The sequence below is a fragment of the Ahaetulla prasina genome, chromosome 2 (assembly GCF_028640845.1).
Source record: "Ahaetulla prasina isolate Xishuangbanna chromosome 2, ASM2864084v1, whole genome shotgun sequence".
Taxonomy (NCBI): Eukaryota; Metazoa; Chordata; class Lepidosauria; order Squamata; family Colubridae; genus Ahaetulla; species Ahaetulla prasina.
In genome coordinates this window covers 286,110,076-286,118,148 of record NC_080540.1, presented here as the reverse complement: position 1 = coordinate 286,118,148, position 8,073 = coordinate 286,110,076, and the positions used below count along the sequence as shown (strand labels likewise).

Here is an 8,073-nt window from a genome sequence, read left to right as displayed (position 1 = left end):
GTCTTATTATTTTGGGGCGCGTGAAGTCAGACGGGGCCTTCTTGGCGTCTTACCTGATTTCCAGCTCTGTCTCTCTAACCCTAACCAGAGGAAATGGCAGGGACCGGCTGCGCATGCGTTTAAGTATTTTCAAAGAGGGTTTATTTTCAGGGAGGGCTTATTTTGGGGAGGGGGCTTATTTTAGCACATGCCCCCAAAAGCCCGATTGGACTTATTATCAGGGGATGTCTTATTTTCAGGGAAACAGGGTACATTAATTAAAGCAACGCCTTTGTCAAATGCAATATAAACCGATCTGCTAGACAAGGAATCTAAAGAGATCTGTGACCTTCACGATCACTGTTCTTTCCATTTGGGAACCTTGAAAGAATCCTCAGCCATCCTTCCAAAGGAACCACACGGCTTGTCTCAAGACCTGGTCATTTTTTCCCCCCTTTTACAGGTAGTCCTCGACTTACGACCACAACTGAGCCTAGAATTTATGTTGCTAAGGGAGAAATGTGTTCAGTGAGTTTTGCCCCATTTTACAACTTTTCCTTTCCTTGCCAAGATTTGTTAAGTGAATCATTGCAGTTGTTAACTTAGTAACTTGGTTGTTAAACCAATCCGGCTTTCCCCGTTTGACTTTGCTTGTCAAAACACTCCAAAAGAGGATCACATGACCCCGGGGACACTGGCCACTGTCATAAAGATGAACCCCCTTGTCAAGCATCCAAAGGTAAATCGTGTGACTGCGGGGATATGCGGCCTACGGTCACAAGTATGAAAAAGGGTCAAAGCAAGTTACTTTTTTTCAGTGCCACGGAAACTTCCCAAAGTTGGCCACCCAAAAGAACAAGAAAGATGGTGCCTGACTAGGTGGCTCAGTGGCTAAGACACCTGAGCTTGTCGATCAGAAAGGTTGGTGGTTCAAATCCCTAGTACAGGTCTCCTGCGTGGGCAGGGGTTGGACTAGATGACCTCCAAGGTCCCTTCCAACTCTGTTTCAACTCCTACCCTCAAAACCACACTATAGAGCACTATAGTGTGCACACCAGAACTAGACACAAGAAGAACAGTTTTTCCCCGAACGCCATCACTCTGCTGAACAAATAATTCCCTCAACACTGTCAAACTATTTACTAAATCTGCACTACTATTCATCTTCTCATCGTTCCCACCACCCATCTCCTTCCACTTATGACTGTAACTTCGTTGCTTGTATCCTTACGATTTATACTGTAATTGATTGTTTCCTGATTGTTTATTTGTAGCCCATGACTGTCATTAAGTGTTATATCATTAAGTGTTAAATTTGTATCCTATGACTATCGTTAAGTGTTGTATCATTACTGTGTTCAATTTGTACCCTATGACTATCGTTAAGTGTTGTAAGTGTTGTACCTTGATGAAGGTATCTTTTATGTACACTGAGAGCCTATGCCCCAAAGACAAATTCCTTGTGTGTCCAATCACACTTGGCCAATAAAGAATTCTATTCTATTCTATTCTATTCAAAAGAACAAGAAAGATGGTGCCTGACTAGGTGGCACAGTGGCTAAGACACCTCAGCACGTCGATCAAAAAGGTCGCTGGTTCGATTCCCTAGTACAGGCCTCCTGCGTAGGCAGGGGTTGGACTAGATCAGGGGTCTCCAACCTTGGCAACTTCAAGACTTATGGACTTCAACTCCCAGTCTTAAAGTTGCCAAGACTTTTGCAGACTCCTGGACTAGATGACCTCCAAGGTCCCTTCCAACTCGGTTACTGGGGGAAGTTTTCACAGTGTGGTGTGGAGCGTGTGTCTGTGTGTAGGAGCGGCGAACAAACCGCGCCGTTGACTCATCCGCTCCGCTCGCCTTTTTCCTGGGCTACCTTCCGCCACATCTGGCCTGCCGGGCGATCGGGAGGGAACGCCTCGTTTCCTCCCGCCGGCCTGTAGAGGCAGCAGCTTCCCCGAACCGAGGGCGGTGCCAAGTTAGAAGCCGACGACTTTTTTTTTTCCGCACTCGAAGCCGCCCGAGTCTCCCCGTTGTGTTTCTTTTTCTCTCCCCCCCCCCCACACCTTCTTTCACAACCGCCCGTCCCCGTTTCCCAAAAGGGTGGCCCGGGAGGCGCCGCGAAAAGGCGGAAGGCAAGAACTTGGCAAGCGGGGCATCCGAGCCGCAAAGAAGGACCGGGCTTCCCACGCCGGTAAGTTTTCCCCCCCGCAAGATCGAGAGTCGGGCTAATTCGGTTCCGAAACGGGACGTGCGGCCCGAATCAATGGGTCCGCTACCTTCGCTGTTGGGCCGAAATCGGGGTCTCTCTCTTCCGAAGTTTGCAACGGCGGGGAATGAAAAGGCAGCGTTCTTGGCGTTGCCATTGGGGGTTGCGTGAGATTTGCGCGCTGTATATATACCAGGATGTGCGTTGAAAAGTTTTTCCGAAGGCACGTTTTTATTTTTATTATTTTTTTTACAGAAAACAAAACAAAACAATCCTCTCGCTTGCGGATTCTTGGGGCTCGCCTGCCACTCAAAGATTTAGAATGTTTTTTTTCCCCCTTTCCTTGTAGCCTGTTGCTACATTTTAAGGAGGAACTTTTAAAAACAGCAGAAACCTCGCAGCTGGGAAAAAGTGCGCCTGCTGCTTTCAACTCCCTGGGAGAAACGCTTTTTAGCCCTTCTAAAGTCACTGCGAATTCTTCCACCCATCCCCGTTACAAACTTTAAGAGCTGTTCGGATTCTACTCTTTTTAGTAGTTGGGGCTGTTGATTTTTTAAGATAGTGATCTCTGCTGATGTGTACAGGAAGTGTTGTGGTTGCTTTAAATAAATGAACGACGGAATCCTGTTTTAGACAAAGGTATGGTAGGTTGTAATCCCTGTTTATGCTTCTCTGGAAGCCGTTCAAATCCTGTCTTAACTGTGAATAAAGGCGTAGAATATAGTTGCACCTGTTGGTTTCCTCCCACCGTGGGTGATTAATATTACCAAGAGCCATCCTGGCTTGTTGTATCTTTTATGAACCAGGATCATTGAATGTGGTAGATGCACTTTTGAACACTTTAGAAAATGCAATATATTGGCATAACAGGGAAGAGAATGGTTAAGTAACCAATAAGCTGTTGATTTAATTCTTTGGACTTTTTTCAGCTGTTGTCGCAGGAAGTGGGTCCGCCTTAGAAAAAAATATTGGTTTTTTTCCCCCTGTGTAAACTAGCCTAGTATTAAACATACTTACTACCAACTACATGACATACCTATTGCACATCAGTTTATGCTTCAATGCTTCAAAATGAAATTGTTTATTATTACTAACCTACTAACTGGTGGATTTCAGTAAAATTTATATTAAGGCATTAACATACAGAAGTTCCCACACTAAGTTGCCATTTGCTTTCATAAAGTCTGTTCAACAAGCTGTAGTGGCTGGGCTCAGCCTCCAAGTATGATTTACAAATATTATAGTGGGTTCACATGCAGCCCTCAGTCAACCACTGTGGGTGGCTTAGTGCAGAGGGGGAAAATCCAAGGCTCCAGTCGCCTTGTAACTCCTCAAAGGTATTACCACGTGTTAGTTCTTACTACTGTAGAAGGAGAAAGTCTCTTAAAGATTTGCCAAGATTAATCCTAAAACAATTAAACTAGGACAAAATCTCCTGGTTCTAACCATTTTGAATTGAAAATCTACAACCTTAAGGAGCATGGCAGTGGGTGGGGGTGGGGAGCAAGGATGTCAGAAAAGTCAAAATGGCTGCTACGAGTGCACAATACGTCTTTTTAATTAAATTTCCAATTTTTTTAAGCAACTAGTGATTGGATACTCTTCACTGATGATTGCTCATATCCTGCTTTCATTTTCATCGTTTTTATTTTCAAGTTGCCCAGATAGATTTAGAATAGAATAAAATAGAATAGAATAGAATAGAATAGAACAGAACAGAACAGAACAGAACAGAACAGAACAGAACAGAATAGAATACAATAGAATAGAATTCCTTATTGGCCAAGTGTGATTGGACACACAAGAAATTTGTCTTGGTGCATATGCTCTCAGTGTACATAAAAAGACAAGATTCATTCATCAAGAATCATAAGATACAACTCTTAATGATAGTCATAGGGTACAAATAAGCAATCAAATCATATTAGGAAACAGTCAATCAATAAACCGTAAGGATACAAGCAACAAAGTTATAGTCATACAGTCATAAGTGGGAGGAAATGGGTGATGGGAACGATGACAAGATTAATAATAGTGCAGACTTAGTAAATAGTTTGACAGTGTTGAGGGAATTATTTGTTTAGCAGAGTGATGGAGTTTGGAAAAAAACTGTCCTTGTGTCTAGTTGATCTGGTATGCAGTGCTCTATAGCGTAATTTTGAGGGTAGGAGTTGAAACAGTTTATATCCAGGATGCGAGGGGTCTATAAATATTTTCACAGCCCTCTTTTTGACTCGTGCATATACAGGTTCTCAATGGAAGGCAGGTTGGTAGCCATTGTTTTTCTGCAGTTCTAATTATCCTCTGAAGTCTGTGTCTTTCTTGTTGGGTTGCAGAACCAAACCAGACAGTTATAGAGGTGGAGATGACAGATTCAATCATTCCTCTGTAGAACTGGATCAGCAGCTACTTGGGCAGTTTGAGCTTTCTGAGTTGGCGCAGAAAGAACATTCTTTGTTGTTCTTTTTTGATGACGTTTTTGATGTTAGCTGTCCATTTTAGGTCTTGAGATATGATAGAACCTAGAAATTTGAAGGTCTCTACTGTTGATACTTTGTTGTCTAGTATTGTAAGAGGTGATAATATGGGAGGGTTTCTCCTAAAGTCCACCACAATTTCTACGGTTTTAAGTGTGTTCAGTTCCAGATTGTTCTGGTTGCATCACGAGGCTAGTTGTTCAACCTCCCGTCTGTATTTTTATAGCAACATAAAGGAAATTAATGTTGTGATTTCTATGTCAAAATGTTTTAGGTTGCAAACCATTACTGAGGTTTGCTGAATCTTGGCCATTATGCATGTACATTTCAGTGACTTGCTTTTCTTATGAGAAGCTTGGAAGTCAGTTCTTCAGGGATAGTTGGGTGACTGAAACAGTACAGACCCCCTTTCTAAAGTACGTAGCTTTGTATGAGAAAGACAAGCTGGCATTATTTCAACAGTTTCAACCACTGCATTTCCCCCCCATCTTTGCCCTTCTTTATGTGCATTAAATTGGGATTAACTGCTTTGAATGCACCGCCAAATCCTGATTTTCTTGCAGATGAATTTGGGGCAGTAAATGGTTAGCCACATTTCATTTTAATGAAACTCTTCTATCGATTTTGCTGTGATTCAAGCCTTGCTATTAATACTCTCATGGGAGATTGTTCTGAATTTCAGGATATTGACCCATCTTAAAAAAGTTCTACTACATGAGCCATTGACCACAGATGAGGTTATCAAAACTGTTCTCCACTGAACCTTGACAAATCAAAGAATTACAGCCCTCCTCCCTGCCCTTTTCCTTTCCTTCTTTCTTTTTTTTTGCTGTTGTGCAAAAGTTTTGGGATCGGTTGGTGCTCTTGAAGAAAGACTTCAAGTAAAATCCGAAATAAATTCCTGAATGGTCTCGTCCTGTGCTTGTTGTCTCTTTTATATGTTTTTCTGTTATTGTTTCTATATTATTCTTTAAGGAGAATCATTTTCAATTCAGGATTGTCTTCTTTTGGATTAAATATGAATGTGCAATATACTGAAGTTACAGTCTCGCCTGCGTTCATCTGACAAGATCAGTGTTTTGGATTCAAAAGAGAAAAAAAAGTTAATCCAGAGTTTGCCTGGGTGTGTGCTCAGCCCCTTCAAGCAGACCAATTTTATTCCCCTGGGCATGTTGTACAGCTGCCATGTGACCCTGGGAAAAGCCATGCTTGGTTTGAAGTATCCTTAATAAAACCCGCGTGCTTCCACGCAAGCTCCAAATTCCGCCTTGCCCTTCAAAGCTGAAACAGTGCACAATCCTAGAAAACATCTCATACTGGACTCCGTGTGACATTAATCTTTTATCTCATGCTATGTCTCTGGGCTTCCTTGCCTCCAAATTCCTGTTTCTCCTGAAGAATTGCTCTCTTGAGCAGCTTTTGGGTGACACCATGTGACAGAGAGAAGGAGTTCAATAACTAACTTCTCCAACTTTGAGACATGTGAGGGAGTTACAGTTTATTAAGGCAAACTTCATTTAATGGAGTGTGGCCTTCCCCTCAACTATTTTTTTTATTTCTGTAAAGTTTGGAATATGAATTCTGTGACCTTGTTGTCAGCAGGGGTTGGAGGTTTACAGAGTTTTTTTTAATAGTTTTTATATGGGCTTTTTATCTTTGTAAGCCTCCTGGGTGAGCTGAGAGTGAGCTAGGTAGCCATATACATTTTCTTAGGTAAATAAATATAGGATGGACTTTTCAAAGTTGCATTTTGCTTGTTCACATTGATTCAGGCGCAACTCACAACTTGTGTTACTGTGCTTAATGACTAGTTTCTACAAGTATAGTCCCAAATATATTACACTGAAAGAAATATATTTAGGACTTCTATTGATTTTTTTTAATTTATTAGATATTTATTTTATTATTTTATTTTATTTATATCCTGCCTTACACAAATTACTCAAGGTGGCGAACGTATCCAACACACCTTCCTCTTATTTCTTCCATAACAACAACCCTATGAGGTGGGTTTGACTCAATGACTTGTCCCAGCTTACCCAGCTAGCTATCATGTCAAAGGTGGGACTAGAACTCAGTGTCCTTGGTTCAAAGACACTCAACTGGTTTTCCATGCCTAAGGTAGGACTAGAATTCATGGTCTCCTGGTTTCTAACCCTGGTGCCTTCACCATTAGATTAAACTGGTTCAATTTCTTACTCCCAAATAAATGTGTTCAATGTTGTGTAACACAATGAACAGATTAGATGCCGCTAAAAAAAAATTGTGCCAAAAGGTGCCCTTCATAATCTGGAGTAGCCAGCTCCAGATTATGAAGGGCACAATTTGAGTCTGATCTGTACCATGAAATGTGTAGGTAGCTATTCTATTTTCACCTCACTACCTCCTGATATAACTGATTGTGCAGATATACAGATATTGGGAATTCAGAAATGATTCCAGAAACACAAAGATCTAAACTATCAGGTATGGTTAGACCAATGATTTCCATTGCTTCGTCTCACTTCTGCTGCACCTGGTCATCTACGGCTCTTGCGCCTGTGCTTTTCAGAGTCAAGGCTATGGTCAGAGAAGAATGATCCATGTAGCAGCATGAAACGGAGACATGTCAAGAGATAGCAGAGAAGGAACATACTGTACAGACTACTGGTCATCCAAGCCAGGTCTGTCTCACTTCCTGGGCTAGTTGCCATAGCAAAGGATGAAAAGCAGCTGATAGGGATTAGAGATGGGAACAAAACCCCATGATTGTGACCTCTGAAAAACTTGATTGAGACTTAAGTTGAAAACGCAACAGTTTCGAGAAAAATGTATGCAAAATCTTTTATCTATGCGGAGTTCAGTGATTATGAGTTCTTCTTAGCAACAGTTACGTTGCTATGGGTGCTATTTGATGATTGAAGGCAATTCTCCTATTTAAATGGCAAAGATAAGGCATCATTGCTTATTAAAAGTTTATCTTGTTTCATTATTATTTCCATGTTGTATAAGCAAGAAATCACTGCTGTAAAGAAGCTTTATGAGACAGAAATATATTTACCTTTTTTTTTTTTGATTATAAGACACACCAAGATTTCCAAGAGGTAAGCAAGAAAAAAATGTTTTTGCCCAACCTGGGCCCCAGGAGCACTCTGTAGGCCTCCCAAAGCCTTTGTACGTGCCGTTTTTGCGAAAAACGGGCCTGTTTTTTGCAAAAAGGGGAAACGTGGGGCTTCGGGAAGCCAAAAATGGCTGCATTCAGTGTATAAGATGCACCAACATTTCCACCCTGTTTTTTTTGGGGGGGGGAGTGTGTTTTCTCTGGTGCGCTGCTTAGAGTCCAAGTAGTGGGTTTAATCTCATCTGATTGGCCAGAGACTGAGTTAAATTTGCATAAACACTCCTCCATCCTCCTTTGGAGCTCCAGTTTG

General features: G+C 41.7%; 1 protein-coding gene across 1 annotated transcript in view; it reads left to right on the top strand.

The window, feature by feature from the left end:
• Positions 1-1,977: 1,977 nt before the first annotated feature.
• Positions 1,978-8,073, top strand: part of RAB27B (RAB27B, member RAS oncogene family) — a 51,386-nt gene continuing 45,290 nt past the window's right edge. The window contains exon 1 of the mRNA XM_058170724.1: positions 1,978-2,171. The gene's annotated coding sequence lies outside the window, so the exon portion shown is untranslated. The remainder of the gene's footprint in view (positions 2,172-8,073) is intronic.